Below are 16,614 nucleotides of genomic sequence, written 5' to 3' on the forward strand. Positions count from 1 at the left end.
GTCAGTACCAGTTCTTTTTTCTTTTCTTTTCTTTTTTTCTGAAGAGAGCTCTCCTTAGGGAAAAAAGTAAAAACAGCTTTTCCTGGAAAAGTTCATGCTACCCTCATTTACCTTTTGCATAACAAAAGCCCAGACTCTAATTCTGAATAGCTGTTTTGTGTAGTTGAACCAGGTGTCCTGCTTGGAGAGACTGAACATTGGAAGTCAGAGAAATGCCAATTTGCTGTTTCAAAATACTTTGTTTCAATTGCTGCCAAAGCCTTGGGGCAAAATGCTATAATCTACTTCCAGTTTTAGCTTTTCAGCTGGCTGGACCTATTTTTTTTTTTAAATTTATTAACATGCCCAAGTGACAGTATCACTTATTAACCTTATTGATCTGGAAAAATTTTATTAACTATAAAACATTTTGATTATTTGGGGTTAGTACTAGTGACTACTTGGCAGCAAAACATCAAAGTCTTAGAAGACGAAAACTGATTTATAAATACATAGCAAACATGCTAATTAAAATACATCAGTAATGTACATCTGTAGATTAAATAATCAGATGATAGTGAAATGGAGAAAGTCCCGTTGCCACTGTATTTGAAATAGACTACGGACACATCTGATAACAATGTGTTTTCAATTTAGAGTATGAGAGGCATTCTACCATTGTTAGAGTCACAACACCTCTGGTTGATCCAGTCCTATATTTTCCTGAAAGTGCTGCATTGGCAAAGAAGGATCTTAAGGAAAAAGCAGCATATGGATTGTTAACTACCAGAGACACAAAAGGCTTTCAGATAAATGCATAAGGCTCATTCATTCAACAAATATTTTCTGAGGGTTTACTAGGGGCTAGGTATGATTGCAGATGCTGAGTCTGCAAAGAAAACATACATACTTATGCAAACATAGCATTCAGCACCTGGGTCCCTGCACTGAGATTTTACCGGAATTCTTAGACAGCATTTGGATAAGCTTATTCCTCATAGACCTCTGCTTTCTCTCTCCGTAGGATGAACCTGAAGATTGAAGAAGTGTACACCATGGAAAGGAATGGGATCTGTAGTCGAAGACATGGAATCAAACTCTGACATTTGACAAACTGAGTTGGGTAAATGGTTTTACATCCTTGAGTCTCAGGATCTTTCTTTATAAAGTGACCCAACCTCATCAGCATGGAGTCATGGCTAAACGAGATAGGATATATACATTGCTGGTGGAATGTAAAGTGGTACAGTCACCGTGAACAACAGATCGATGGTTCCTCCAAAATTTACAACTACCATATGACCCAGAAATTCTACTACATACTGAAAAGAATTAAAAACAGATACCCAAACAAATACATGTATACCCATGTTCATAGCAGTATTATTCACAACAGCCAAGAGATGAAAGCAACCCAAATGCCCATCAATAGATGAATGGAGAAACAAAATGTGATATATACAGACAATGGTGTATTATTTAGCCCTAAAAGGGAATGAAATTTGGATGCATGCTACAACATGGACGTACCTCAAAAACATTACACCAAGCAAAAGAAACCAGATGCAAAAGACCACATATTGTATGATTCTGTTTATGCAAAATATCTAGAATAGGTAAATCCGTAGGAACAGAAAGTAGATGGTGGGTGCCAGAGGCCGGGGGAATGGGGAATAAGGAGTGATTTTTCATAGGCACAGTTTCCTTTCAGGCGATGCAAATGTTTTGCAAGTAGACAGAGGTAGCGATCACACAACACCGTGAATGTACTAAAAGCCACTGAAATGGTCACTTTTAAAATGGTAAAGATTCTGCTTTTGAATTTCATCTGAGTTAAAAAAATGAGTATATGAAAATATTCCATATATGTTTTTAGTGACTTACCCAGGGTCACTCAGGTGGTTGGAAGCTGGGTGGATACGTAGAGGGGTCAGAGGGAGGCTGAATCTTGTAGTGTCTCATTCTATTCATTTATTCATAATTGAACAACAAACATATATATTTGTGTACATCATGATGTTTTGACATATGTATCCCTTGTGTAATGGCTAACTCAAGCTAATTAACAAATGCATGATCCTACTTACCATTTTTTTTTTGTAGTGAGAACACTTAATAGCTACTCTTTTAGCAATTTTTATGTATAATATACTGTTATTGGCTGGAGTCACCATGCTGCATAATAGATCTCCAGTACTTATTCCTTGTGTCTAACAGAAATTTTGTATCCTTTGACCATCATCTTTCCCAACCCTCATTCCAGCCACTGGTAACCACCATTCTACTCTGTGCTTCTACGAGTTTGACTTTTTCAGATTCCACGTGTGAGTGAGATCATGTGATATTTGTCTGTCTGTGCCTGATTTATTTCACTTAACACAATGCCCTTTCCTTTTCAAGGCTGCATAGTATTCCATTGGGCACATGTACCACATTTTCTTTATCCAGTGATGAATCTTTAGGTCAATTCCCTAACTTGGCCATTGTAAATAATGTTACAATGAGCATGGGAGTGCAGGCATCTCTCTGACCTACTGATTTTATATGCATCTAGTTACTCTCTCTTGAGAGAGGAAAACTTTTCTCTGAACCTCCTCCAAATTTCCCTTCATGTCTCATTGGCCAAAACCAGGTACATGACTATTCCTATAGCAGCCATGACAGACAAATGGAGCGGGGTTGTTGCTAGACCAATCAGGCTCTGTTGAGCTTGGAGGTGGGTCAGCTTCCCCCAAAACTCTGGCTGCATGTGTGAGAGTGAGTGTCTGTGTGTGTGTGAGACGGGGAAGGAAGGTGTAGCTAATGGAAAAGAAACAGGGTTGTGTTAGGACAAAGTGGAGGCACAAGGAGGCCACTTAGGCAACCCTGAGCGATGCTGGTAGCAGAGCTGGCTTCATGGCGAATCCCTTTGCATCCATACTGTGACTGAGTGTGTACTTTAGGGGGCACACATTTTGTGCTGTGGGAAAAGGATGAACTTCCCCACAAAGATTCAGAAACGCTTGGCAAATTTAAAGGACAGTCAAGAAGGAGGCGTAAAACAGACACAAAACTGGATACAAAATATGGTGACTGCATTAAGAAGACCTCATGTCGGAGAGAGCTTTACAGAGGAGATGAGAGTGGGAGAGTGATTTAGAGAGAGAGGTGGGTGGTGGACATGGCAGGCCCTTGGGGAGAAAACACCTGGGAAGTCCTGGCTTGCAACTCCTACGCTGGAGGTGACCTGGAAAATCTGGATTTACCCTGAATGAACTGAAGTCTCTCTGAGCTTCATTTTTCTCATCTGTGAAATTAGAGTAGTGATGCCTTCCTCACAGAGACACTGAAATAATTATATTCGAAGATGGAAAAAATTCTGCCTGATTTATGGTAGGATTAGAGACTGTTTAGGCTCTAGTCTTGACTGTCATCCCATAATGACATGATTACACATGGGTTTTCACTTTATAATAAATATTGTTTAGTCATGGATTAATTTACTGAAGGGCTTGAAAGCAGTTCAAACATATTGAAAGAATAAAATAAAACAAAAGAAAGAAAAAGAATGAGAAAGAAAGAAAGAGAGAGAAGGAGGGAGGGAGGGAAGCAGGAAAGGAAGAAACAAGGAATGAAGGAAGGAAAAGAAATAACCGCTTGGATGCCTGAGAACCTTTACATCCACCATAATTGGAAGCAGAGATTCTGACTGGCCACCAAGTTCCTCAAAATTCCCCCAAATGGAGCAATCACTGTTGGTTCCCTACCAGCTCCAATAGCACCCTGCTCTCCTTAGAAATCTGCAACACAGACACCATAGACTTGGCTTAAATCCACTCTTAAGGGTATTCATTTCTTGGTTCCTTATGGGCAGGACTGGATATATAATTTTCAGGGCCCACTGCCAAATCAAGACCCCTTGTTAAAAAAGAATTAAGGATCTCAAGGTGGTGACAGGGGAACATTAACTCCGAGTGTGGCTCCTTACCTAATTCCTCCCTCTTTCACTTGCTTTTAAGCTGCCGGCATGGTAGGGCCTCTCAGATCTCAACTCTAGGCATTCACATGCACATTGTCCACTGACTTAGTTTGAGTTCTTCTAAAAGCAGACCCTAAGACAGAGATTTGGGCCAAGTATTTTATGGTGGTATGATGCCAGGCAGCACAGTGAGGCAGCGGGGAACTGAGGAAGTAGAGGGTGGAAAGCTACAAAAAGACACCTTGATTAGTAGGTTCCATTTTAGCCAAATAGGATTCAGGCCTGCTGGGGACCCTCTGAGAATTTTTGGCTAACCCAGCTCCAAGTGATCCTAACCAGGGGTGAAGAAACTGGGGTGTTTATTTGCACCTGCTGCCTCTCATTGATGGTAGGTCACTCTGGGAACTCACTGGCATTTCCAGTCTGCTCTATACCTGAGTGTGTGTCTGTGGTCGGAGAATGTCCTCAGCCAGGAGATGCAAGGGGCTGTCCACTGAGATAGACTGCGGGGAAATGGGTGGACCACTGATGGCATCTGTTATGAGGAGGAATGGTAGTTAGCAATCCTTGGCAAAAATGTTCTGCTCGGAATCATGAAATTTAGCCAGTGCATCAATGACTGTGCTAGTTTCTCAGGGCTGCTGTCACAAAGTGCCACAAACTGGGTAATTTACTGTCTCACAGTTCTGGGGGCCAGGAGTCCAATATCTAGGTATTGGACTCCTGGATCTGCTCTGGATTTCTCTCTCAACTTCTGTAGCCTCAGGCATTCCTGGGCTCATAGGTGGCTGTTGTCTCCTTGTATCTTTACATCAGCCTTCCTCCATGTGTGCCTCTGTGTCCACATTTCTCCCTCGTCATAAGAACACCAGTCATGTTGGCTTAGGGTTCACCCTGATGACCTTAGTTTAATGTGATTACCTTCGTAAAGATCCTCTTTCCAAATAAAGTCACATTTCTGAGATACTGGAGGTTTGGGTATTCAACATATCTTTTAGGGGAGGGGGATACAGTTCAATCCATTATGACCAAATGACAGAAATTACCACCACACCCCATACAGTGGCCCTAAGTGGGCAAACACCTAACAAGGAATTGTGCACCTTGTTTAACTAGGTATTTTAGAGCAGGTCCTCAAATCAACCACCACTGTAATTCTTCACTTTTCTCGCTCACATTAAAGAGAAAAGTGGGCCCAACTCTCTCAGCAGGAAGACAGACTATCACCCACATCACATGCCCATAAGAACGTGAGATAGAAGCCGTTGTGGCTCACAAAAACCGATGGGTAATTCTGTCCAAGAGGAAGATTAATTGGAAGCTCTTTTAGGCTAAGACTGAATATCGTGGGAGGTATGTGGCAAGCTAGGAGCAAATCCACAGGAGAACCTTTGTCAAAACTAAAGTAATTAAAGCCTTCAAAAATAGGACCTTGAGAAAAAGGGAAAAGGAATTTGATAATTTTGCCTGCAGAGAAGCAGACTGAGGTGTGGTTCACAGCTCCCCCGCATTTGAAAGGTGGCCAGAGGCACTCCCATTCCTGCTGAGAAGAGTGTGATGGGAAAAGGGCTTAAACTGAAGCGGAGATTTAGGCAGGATGAACTGAAGAATGGCACGGGCACTCCAGGATTGGTTAACTCACAGTAAACGCTTTGCTTTTACACAACACCTAATGACTTACGCAGTCTCTTTACTTGCTTGTCTCATTTGATTCTCCTGACACTCCTTTGAAAGGATAGGGTAAGCCACGTTGTACAGACTGCAAAGTGCAGTGACTTATGCTCTTAGCCTATACAGTGCTTCATTTTCATTAGTCCGGGGTTCTCAACATGAGCGCAATTGACATTTGGGGCTGGATAATTCTCTTATGGGGGGCTATCCTGTGCATTGTAGCATGTTTGACAGCATCTCTGGTCTCTACCCAATAAATGCCAATACACCACCCCCCAGTTGTGAAACCTCAAAATATTTCCAGTCATTGCCAAATGCTCCCCCTGGAGGAAAAGTCACCCTTCGTTGAGAATCACCAATGAGTCTACCTTCCCCCAACTACTGCTTAAGTCCTTTTACTATTTTTCTATCCTCTGGGGAGATGAGGAAGTATTGTTATTCACCATATGCACATTTGAGAAAGATGAAAACACATAGTCACTGACTTCTGGGAGCTCACAGACCACTGGGAAATTGGCCTGCCTTGTCCCCACAATGGAGAGGTAGCTGTCATGTGACATCTTCAAAGGGCAGAGGTCACAGAAGCCTTCCGTCTTTCCAGCATTGTCAGTAAGGCAGTTTCTCAGAAAGGGGAGAGTTGAAACTAAAATATGAAAACATAAATAGGGTTTACCTAATATATACTATCATTTGTAATATCTCAGACTTTTAAATATAGTTTTATATACATCAGGGATCATCAGACTATGAGCCAGGGGCCAAATCAGGCCCACTGTCTGTTTTTATAAAGTTTTATTGAAACACAGTCATATTCATCATGTATTTGTCTGTGGTTGCTTTCCTACTACAACAGTAGTGTTGAATAATTGTGACAGAGTCCATATGACTTGTGATGTCAAAATACTTAATATCTGGGCCTTAGCAGAAAAGAATTGCTGATCTCTGCCTAGGTCTTGGGGTTATGACGTACAGGGACCTTTGCTGAATGCTTGTTCTGTAGCCTTGCATCATTTTTCATTGCTGTAGGGAAGATTACCTACTATGTACCAAGCCATAAATTAGGTGGTTTGTATACGCCACTCAATTCTTCTGTTCAATGACCTTGAAGCATATATATTGTCATCCCCAGGTCAACAAATGCAAGTTCAGAGAAAATAATAAGCTCGTCTAAATCATATAGTGAATAGGCAGGTGGAGGCAATATTTAAACTCCTATTTTCTTGACTTCAGTGTCAGTAAAACTCCACGAACCTCAGTTTCTTCACCTATCAAAAGCAAACAGTTACCTACCTTTCTTCAATGTACAAGCCTTTTCCCAAATTATAAGTGATAGGAATACTTCTAACAACAAAAATGATGTGCAGATAACATTTATCCCCACTGAATAATTAAGTCCTAGGTGAGTGTTCTGCTCTGTATTCTATTTACCCCAGCTTTGGGACCAGCTGTGTCACATATGCAAATCATAGCAGACTCCTTTGGCACCGGTGACAGCTCACTTCAGTAGAAGCTTCCTTCCTCATCACAAGGCTAACAAGTTGGCAAGCAGGGAAACAAATAAAACTCAAGTTTGGGGTTAAAAGAGTCATGAGAGCAGAGACATGAATAAATCTACTTGGTAAAGGGTTTAGAGATCCTGGAGGCCACATTAAAGATAGTCCCTAAATCAGCTCAGGATGGGGCTGACTGGGGGGTGGTGGAGCTCCACATGCCCTAGAAATCTGAAGCTTCCTTCTCTCCACCCCAGCTCAACCTGGTGGGAACTGTGCAGGTAGCCTCAAACACAGTGGGTAAGAGGATCTTGCAACCCTTCCTTCCTTCTCTTCTTCCCTGGGTGTTCAATAAAAGGCTTCATTGGATGCACACATATTAGTAGGCATGCGTGTAGAAAAATGGCAAGTATCACTATTAATTTTGGGATAATTAATCACTAACCAGTACCAAGCATAATGCACAAGGTATTTTAAAGTCATCATCTCACTTGGACCTTACAACCATCTTTTGTGGTAGGGGCTGGTATGTGGAGGCTGAAGCAACTTCATCTGGGAAGCTAATCATCTGCTGTGTTGCTTTCTAATTAACACCAGTTCTGGGAAGGTCTTTAAGATTTCTTGTTTGTCTATTATTTCTTAGGTAAGAGCAGGTACTTACCATAAATCCTGCCCCAGGTTAAACAACCTTGGTGTTATTGTACTTCCATTGTCCTATACATTGCTTCAGAATCCCCCTTTCCCTGTGGTCTTCAAGCCCTTGGTCTAGGGGGTAGGTAACAGCATGGGGATCGACCATCTTGTCTCGCAACTGCCCGAAATACATATGTGGCTTCTGTTCCTCAGCCTCTATTAAATTTTTCTTTCTAAGAAACTAGATTTGTCACTTTTTCTTCACCTTTCAGCTTCCTTGGACTTTGAGGGTATGTTTGCATAGACCTGCTCCCCACAGACACAATATCAGCTTCTTTCTACAGATGAGGAAGTTGAAGCTTGGGAGCTTAACCTACTTGACCAGACACATGTAAATGCCAATGTCGAAAAGCATATATTCCAGACTCCCAGTCGTTCCACAGGCACACCCCTCAGTGAGTTTGTAGTTGAGGCGGTTTCCTGCCCAGGGAGCAGGGAGGCACTCTAGCTTCCCCAAGCTAATGTGGTTCTGCCTGTGTCTGACTTCCAGGTCTCTGCCCTTTCCAAGCTCATTAGGATGCGCTTTGGGTGTGTAAAATGCCTCAGACAGTATAGACTCACACAGAACGGGCATATGCAACCAATCAGTGTCATAAAAAAGAAGGAAATGACTGGGGCCTCCTGTGTGTTCAACATGTGGAAGGTGTCTGTGCAGCAGAAGAAAGAGGTGCAAAAGCCCCCAGTGCCATAGGCCAGAGGCAGCAGCTTGATCCCATGTGGGAGGGTTTGCTTTCCCCTGCCAAAGTGATGGGCTGCTGCAGCCTTGGGCTTGTGGGGGTCCTCCCTGGACCTGTGTGGGGGGTGTAGGCAAGGAGAGTGCCCCCCTTCCCAAGCTCATCCCAGCCATAGCTGCCTTTGTGTTCTGGGATTCGGGACCCCTGAGGAAGCCGGCAGGAGATTCTCTGTTCTCAGTAGGGTTGTCACCAGGGCATGTGTGGGAAGTGAGTTCTCTGGAGTCACCCTCCAGGGGGCAATGCCAATTCCAGACACACATACTGGAACCCCTACACTCATGATCTTTTATTGAGGGTTGAATTGTGTCCCCCAAAAAGATATGTTGAAGTCCAAACCTCTGGTATCTATAAATGTAATTTTATTTGAAAATAGGGTTTCTATGGACTAAATTGTGTTCCTCCCAAATCCATATTTTGAAGCTCTAGCCCCCAGTGTGACCATACCTAGAGACAGAGATCTTTAGGAGGTAATTAAGGTTCAATGAGGTCAGGAGGGTGGGGCCCTAACCCAAAAGGACTGTGGCCTTAGTAGAAAAGGAAAGAAAGGGCATTTTCTCTCTACTAGTATGTAAGGACACAGAAAGAAGGTAAATATCGACAAGCTGAGAACTGAATTTGTGTACCTTGATATGGGACTTCCAGCCTCCAGAACTTGAGAAATACATTTCTGTAGTTTAAACCACCAAGTCTATGGTATCTGGTTATGGCATCCTAAGAATATTGAGTCAAGGGTCTTTTGCAGATGTCATTATAGTGGATCTTAATCCAAGAGAAGAGATGCACAGAGTGACATCTACAAAGGGAGGACCAAGCCAAGACACACTGGGACAATGGCCATGGGAAGATGGAGGGAGATCGAGGTGAGGCAGTCACAAGCTAAGAACTGCCAGGAGCTACCAGCAGCTGGAAGATGCAGAGAAGCATTCATTCTTGGAGGTTTCAGAGACAGTATGGTGCTACTGACACCTTGACTTTGAACTTCTAGTCTCCAGAACTGTGAGAGAATAAATTTCTGTTGGTTAAGTCATCAAGTTTGTGATAGTTTGATACAAGAGCCCTAGGAAATCAGCATATCCATTGATCCAGGAAAGCCTGCTAGAATGCAAATATTTGGAAAAGATACTACCATGCAAATTTTTGGAAAATATATTCTTCTTGATTCTGCCTTATGGATTTTTCACTTCAGTAAACTATTCTCAAAGTTTGGTTCTTGGACTGCTATTGGTAATTAAGGCCTTGCAACATGTTTGGCTGTATTAGTTGAGAACTATCACTCTGGGAACATTTTCAGCAAGCCTCAGCCCTTCTTTTCCCTTGGCTTGCATTGAGAAGTTGGATGGGACTCTGCTGCTCAGGCCTATGACCTTTATGGACCATATCCTCCGCCTGCTCTGATTGGCTGTTGGAGTTTTCTAGCATGCCCTCATTAATATGTATGATTTATCTCTTACTTCAGTTGGAAGGTACAGTCGCTCTGCAGTTGGATGCACTCATGGTGACTATGAAAATATAAAATAACATTTTGGTTTACAGACACTTAGACATAAGTTGTGTCTCAAAATTGGGTGACTATTCTAGTTATCTGCCACTCAACATCCTTGTGCCAGCCCCCTATACCCAGCATCAAACTAAACCATGAGTGGCACTATAGAACATCACCCCCAGGTCCAGGTCACTCTGGGGACTTAGATGCCATGCTCCCATTGGGGCAGCTGGGTCACGCCCCTAAGGTAAGATTCCCTCCCCTTTCTTCAGCAGGAAGCACCCATTGCACAAGGAAGTAGGAATAAACAGGGATTCATCAGGAACAAAAGATACAGAGGTTCTTCTGGAGCTTGGGTACATAGCATAAGAGGGAAGAGTCTCACAGGTAAGAGTAAGTTTTCCTTTGCTGGTGGCAGTGGGACCTGTAGGGGAAGGAACTGGGGGTACTGACAGGAAGACAGAGTGGCTGTCCAAAGGAACAGATTGTTTGCATGTGGCCTTTAAGCTATGTTGTGTTAGTCTTTCATTGCTGCTTATATTAGTTCATTTTCACACTGCTTATAAAGACATACCTGAGACTGGATAATTTATAAAGAAAAAGAGGCTTAACGGACTCACAGTTCCATGTGGCTGGGGAGACCTCATGATCATGGCAGAAGCCGAAAGCCACATCTTATATGGCAGCATACAAGAGAGAACTGAGGACCAAGTGAAAGGGATTTCTCCTTATATAACCATCAAATCTCATGAGACTTTTTCACCACGAGGAGAACAGTAAGGAGGAAACTACCCTCATGATTCAATTACCTCCCACTGGGTCCCTCCCACAATACATGGGAATTATGGGAGCTACAATTCAAGATGAGATTTGGGTGAGGACACAGCCAAACCATATCACTCCTGTAACCAATTACTACAAACTTAGTGGCTTGAAGCATCACAGATTTATGATCTTACCACTGTGGTGGTCAGAAGTTTCAAATGGATCTTCTAGGTCTAGAATCAAGGTATCAGCAGATCATTTCTTCTGGAGGCTCCAGTAAAGAAACCTTTTCCCCACCTTTTCCAGCTTCTAGAGGCTGCCCTCCTCATTCCTCAGTTCATAGCCACACTCATTTCCGTCTCTGCTTTCATTGTGACAACTTCTCTGCCTCAGACCCTCCTGCTTCACTTTTGTAAAGACCCTTGTGATGACATTGGGCCCATCCAGGATCATCCCTCATCTCAAGACCTTTAGCTTAATCACATTTGCAAGGTCCCTTTGTTGTGTCAGGTAATATTTTCACAGGTTCCAGGGATTAGGGTGTGAACCACTTGGGGAGCTGGGGGATATTATTTCATCTACCACACATATCTCTACCTCGTACAGGCAAGCACTTGCAAAGTGCAATGTGATCCTCTGGAACCACTGTCCTCTGGGAGCTGATATATACTCTGAAAGTCAACTCTCAGGTCACAGCCTCCTGTCCATGCATCTCTCTCATCACCCCTCCCATCACTTTCACCCCACCCTCTTTGTCCCCTAACTCATGGAGAAGAAAATCTAACTAGTAGGAGTGGAATTTGGCTTTCGTCTTTATCAGTACCAGAGATTTTTTTTTAATAAAATTTCTCTCAACTAAATTGTTTTTATTAATGTCTGCAAAATGTGAATATCAACACTCTTCATGTGAATGTTAATAAGATCAAATGAGCTGTCTCAGTTCCAAGCCTGTGCGAGCTAACCGCTCAGGAGATGTTTCTTTCTTTCCCTCTTATTTCCTTGATGAAACCCTCTTCTTTGACATCTTCAATTCTGGAGCACTTCTTTTCTGAGGCCTTGGCTCACCCCCATTGCTCACCCTTTTCCTGCTGGTCCACATTTCTGGCCTCTGTTCTCTTGTCTTTACCATCTCCCTGGACAATGTCATCCATTACAATGACTTCAACCGTCTCTCCTGTTACATACGATGCCTTTCAAACTCTGATCTCCAACTTTTCCAAAGAGCTCTGGACCTTTGTTCTGACTCCCCGAAAGACATCTTCTTGGGTGACTCGTAGCACTGTCAACTCAAACGAGAACTTCCCTCCCTTCTGCCTTGCTCTGGTTACCCTAGGGACTGGGCTGTGTGGGAAGATGTGTGACGAGCTCTTAGTTGACCCTCTTCTCTGCAGCTCTACCTCTCTAGAAACTTGGAGGGCCCACTGTTTTCCCTTTGCTTTTTCAGGCCTAGAGATTGCTTGCCCCTGGCTTGGCTTCTTCTCCATTCCTTAGTAGTTTCCCAAGCTTACATATCTATAAACAGTTACTTTAATTAAATTCTCCCCAATTTCCACAATATGTTGGTTGCATAGGTTTACTACTAGGAATCGCACAACTATGATAAGAATCGAAAAATATTAGCAAATGTCTATTATTATTGGCCTATACACTGGAATATCCAACAAGGACCTAGAGCGTATCTTTACTCATCGGTCTATAGGTGGGAACTACAGAATGAGATTTTTGCGTGTGTGAGCCACCACTGTGGGAAATGTGCCTCCGCAGGAGCCTGAGAATACTTTGCTTTGTGGTTTTTTTTTTCACTTTTTCAAAGAGTTCCTCCATATCTGCTGATGAAACTCTTGAGGCATGTTTTGAAGCAAGTTCTAGGTTATTAATGCCCTACGTCACTTCTCATACTTTTTCCCAAGGATATTTCAATGGCAAATACACACCTTGTGCCTAAGTTTGCAGTTTCTCAGTTATCTTTCTTCTCCACTGAGCTGGGAGCACTTTACAACAGATACTTTTTTTAAAACCTTACAACTTTTCTTTGGCAGATTCCTGTAGTAGAAAAATCCAACAAAAACCCTCTGATTACAATGGAATGTACCAGCTCATGTTGGAAAAGGTCACTCCATTGCATGACATCCTATGACACATACAGAAAATCAGCTTAGTCAGAAGCATATGCTATATGAGTAACATTTGGGCCTGAATTGAGCATTGTGCAGTATAGTTTCAGCAGGTGCTCCTATCATTCTACAGTACCCTGTGTCAAATGGGCAGTGCCAGATGATGCCAAGAAACTCCAGTGAGTGAGTACAGAAAAATCTCCAGTGTCTGCCTGTTACAAGCAGTCTCTGCACCCGGTACACTGCAGTGCCCAAGAATGAGACCATGTTCAAAGCCAAATGGAACACCAATTGCAAAACAGAAGCTACAAAGGCCAAACAGGGGAAGCACAGAATGCTAGTCTTAACTTTCCTGAAATTTGTTCAAGCAGCTTTGGACGTCACAAAAAGATAAATCAACCATTGGCCAACGATGGAGAAAACACTCAGAGAAAGGACAGAGTCAGCTGTGACAAGGGGCAAGTGTGAGGCTCCTGTATGAGATTCTACACTCTAGGTAGTAATAGATGATTTGTCTCCAAATTCCAACAGCAGTATATATGTAAACCCTGAATTAATCTTCATCTGGAAAACATCATTTTGTGAATAAAAATAAAAGGAATACATGGTTACCTTCAAGTGGGTGGGAATTGACTGAGAAGGAGCATGAGAGAACTATCTGGAGTGACGGCCTTGTTCTATATCATGATAAGGGTTGAATCGTACATATGCATGCATTCGTCAAAAGTTTAGAATGGTACCTGTAAAACTTATGCATTTCACTTCAGGCATTTTTTTCCCCTAAAAAAATATACACAAAGAAATATCGAACTCTTGCTAATAATATGCACATAGAAATGTTTACAAATGACACGTACTTATGGCTGCAACTTGCTTCAAAATCCAACACAAATAACATGGGCTAATGGATGGATAGAGAGGTGGATAGAGAACAGTGAGGCCATAATAAAGCACATATAACTAATCATTGTGGATTCTATGTGGTGAGTGTGGGTATTTTCTGTACAATTCTTTTCATTTCTATGTTTGAAATTTTTCATTTAAAACTGTTGGAAAAAACCTCAAATAAACTGATAAGATAAATCCTAGGGCTTCTCATAGAGTTGAGACTATTTCAACATAAATGCCATTAAGCTGTAAAAAGATCAAAATATTTCTTTTAGAAATGCACGAGGCGGGTGGATCACGAGGTCAAGAGATCGAGACCATCCTGGTCAACATAGTGAAACCCCGTCTCTACTAAAAATACAAAAAAAATTAGCTGGGCATGGTGGCGCATGCCTGTAATCCCAGCTACTCAGGAGGCTGAGGCAGGAGAATTGCCTGAACCCAGGAGGCGGAGGTTGCGGTGAGCCGAGCTCGCGCCATTGCACTCCAGCCTGGGTAACAAGAGCGAAACTCCATCTTACAAAAAAAAAAAAAAAAAAGAAATGCAGTCCATGACACAAGTAATCCAATTTCCTTCAAACTAAATCTGGTCATAAAAACTGGTCCTTAAGGAGATCAACACATAGGAAAAAACATGAAGTTTGCAAGATTATAAGACATGCATGATGTTGAAGAGGACACTTCTAAAGAAACACTTTAGGGCTGAGTACTGATTCAGTTCCTATCCCTAGCAGATCCACCTGCTGTCCCCCCACCTCCAAACCACTGACTTCACAGAGGTCAAGAGGTGTGACTCATTTATGAGCTATGGGCAACTGCTGGGAATCCTGCCACATGGTTGGAGAAAATTACAGACTCATACTTGCAGTTGCTTAAGAATATGGTTAAAATCTGAGCCCTTTAGCTCTTATCTTTTGTATAAAGTGTACAGTTTGAAAGGTTCACATCTTTTTTCATAATTGAACATTGTATTATTTTTCTTCCAGCTTTACTGAGGTATACTTGACCAAAAACGTAGGTATTTAAGGTATACAATGTGATGTTTTAATCTATATAATATTGTGAAATGATTAACACAATCGAGCTAATTAACATATTTATCACCTTCTCTAATTACCTTTGTGTGTGGGGATAGTGAGAATACTTAAGATCTCCCTCAGCAAATTTCGAGTATTCAATAAATTATTAACAATAGTCACCAAGCTGTACATTTGATAACCAGAACTTATTCATCCCATAATTGAAAGTCCATATACTTTAACCAACATTACCACAAGGTTCATATCTTGACTCTCTTTTTGGAGTGACTGTCAACAAGATGACTCTATAATTATGTCAACGTCTGACTTACATAATAGAAGGGCATGTAGTGAGTACCCTGTGCAAAGGAGGTGTTGAGGAAACGTTGGTTGATGAAAGAATGAATGGGTGGATGGGGGCAAGATTTATCAGAGATGCTTTGAAAGAGAGGTAAAGAGATTCACACAGATGGAAGATTTGACATGGATCATAATAAGGTAAATATTAAAAAAAAGTTATTAATCCAGAAAAATCTGGAGAAAGGTGCAATGTACTGTGATGCCTTTGGAATCATACAACTTTTCTGTAGCCTGGGTGTGTGATCTTTGGACAAATGCTAAACCTCTATGAGCCTCAATTTTCTCATCTATTCAAAACAACAGTAATTATAGCACTTACTTTTAGAGTCATTATGAGAAAATTAAATAAGTTGTGAAGTTGCTGGTGGGGGCTACTGGACACCCAAAACAAAGAAGGGAATTTAAAAGCCTTCATCTGCTGGCCTAGCCTGTTGGACGGGGCTTACAGCTGAAAAGGATAAAAATACCACAATTCCTGTTGGGATGGAAAGTAACCATTTTTGGGTCCTAAGAAGGCACTGGAAGAGGGCACTGAAGTGGGAGAATCAGAGAACTGGCCACAGTGTTTAGGCATTTTTTGGGAATAATCCTGCTAGGAGATATATCTAAGGAAGACAAATATATTCCTGGGGGAGGTGGAGTTGTAAGAAAATGAGTTGACAGTAATCACCATGGGACAGATGGAACACTAGGGACCCCAAGGGCTTCAAGAGGAGATGCTCATAATTAAGCAACTATTTGCACAACACCAGCAGTGGTCATTAAAAAAAAAATTTATATTTTCATCATTATTAATTGTATCTCATATCTGTAATTCTGATGAAAGGATAAAATAGAAGAGATGAGGGTTTTGGATATATTTCACTGCTAGGACAAAGAAGGGCATTTAAAAAAATAAAACAACAACAACAATAGCAGAACTAACCCACACATTTGATGACGCATATGGAGACCAGACAATCAGGCTGGAATTCTGGTGGAAATTGCACAGAACCCCCAAGAACAGTGTTTCCCACTGTTTTCTACTCCAGTTGAGTTGGAAGAGTTGCTCCTCAAACAGGACAAATTTAGATCATTTTATTAACTTATTCCATGAACAAAGATGAAATCTTTTAATGGCAGTAAGAAGGCAGTGCTGCCAACAGAAATAACACCTTTAAGACATGGAAAACAAGTATGTTATTGCACTCACAGTGTATACAAAACATCATGTAATGTACAACAAAATTCCTTCTTAACATTTTCCTAGGATTAAATGGAGAAAAATTCTGCTAGTGTGAAGTCTTCCTAAAAAAAAATCTACCAAATTCTTAAGAAATCCAGCATTCATTATCTGAGCCTGGATTTCTCAAGTATCAAAGATAACAGTTATTGGTTAATTAAAAAGAATTTAAAAGCTGTTTCCCACTAAGATTTTTGCATATTAACTAAAGTTACATGGCAGAAATACTATAGAATAT

This window comes from Aotus nancymaae, unplaced genomic scaffold (assembly GCF_030222135.1).
Source record: "Aotus nancymaae isolate 86718 unplaced genomic scaffold, 86718_ANA_hifiasm-v0.15.2.pri h1tg000022l_1, whole genome shotgun sequence".
Taxonomy (NCBI): Eukaryota; Metazoa; Chordata; class Mammalia; order Primates; family Aotidae; genus Aotus; species Aotus nancymaae.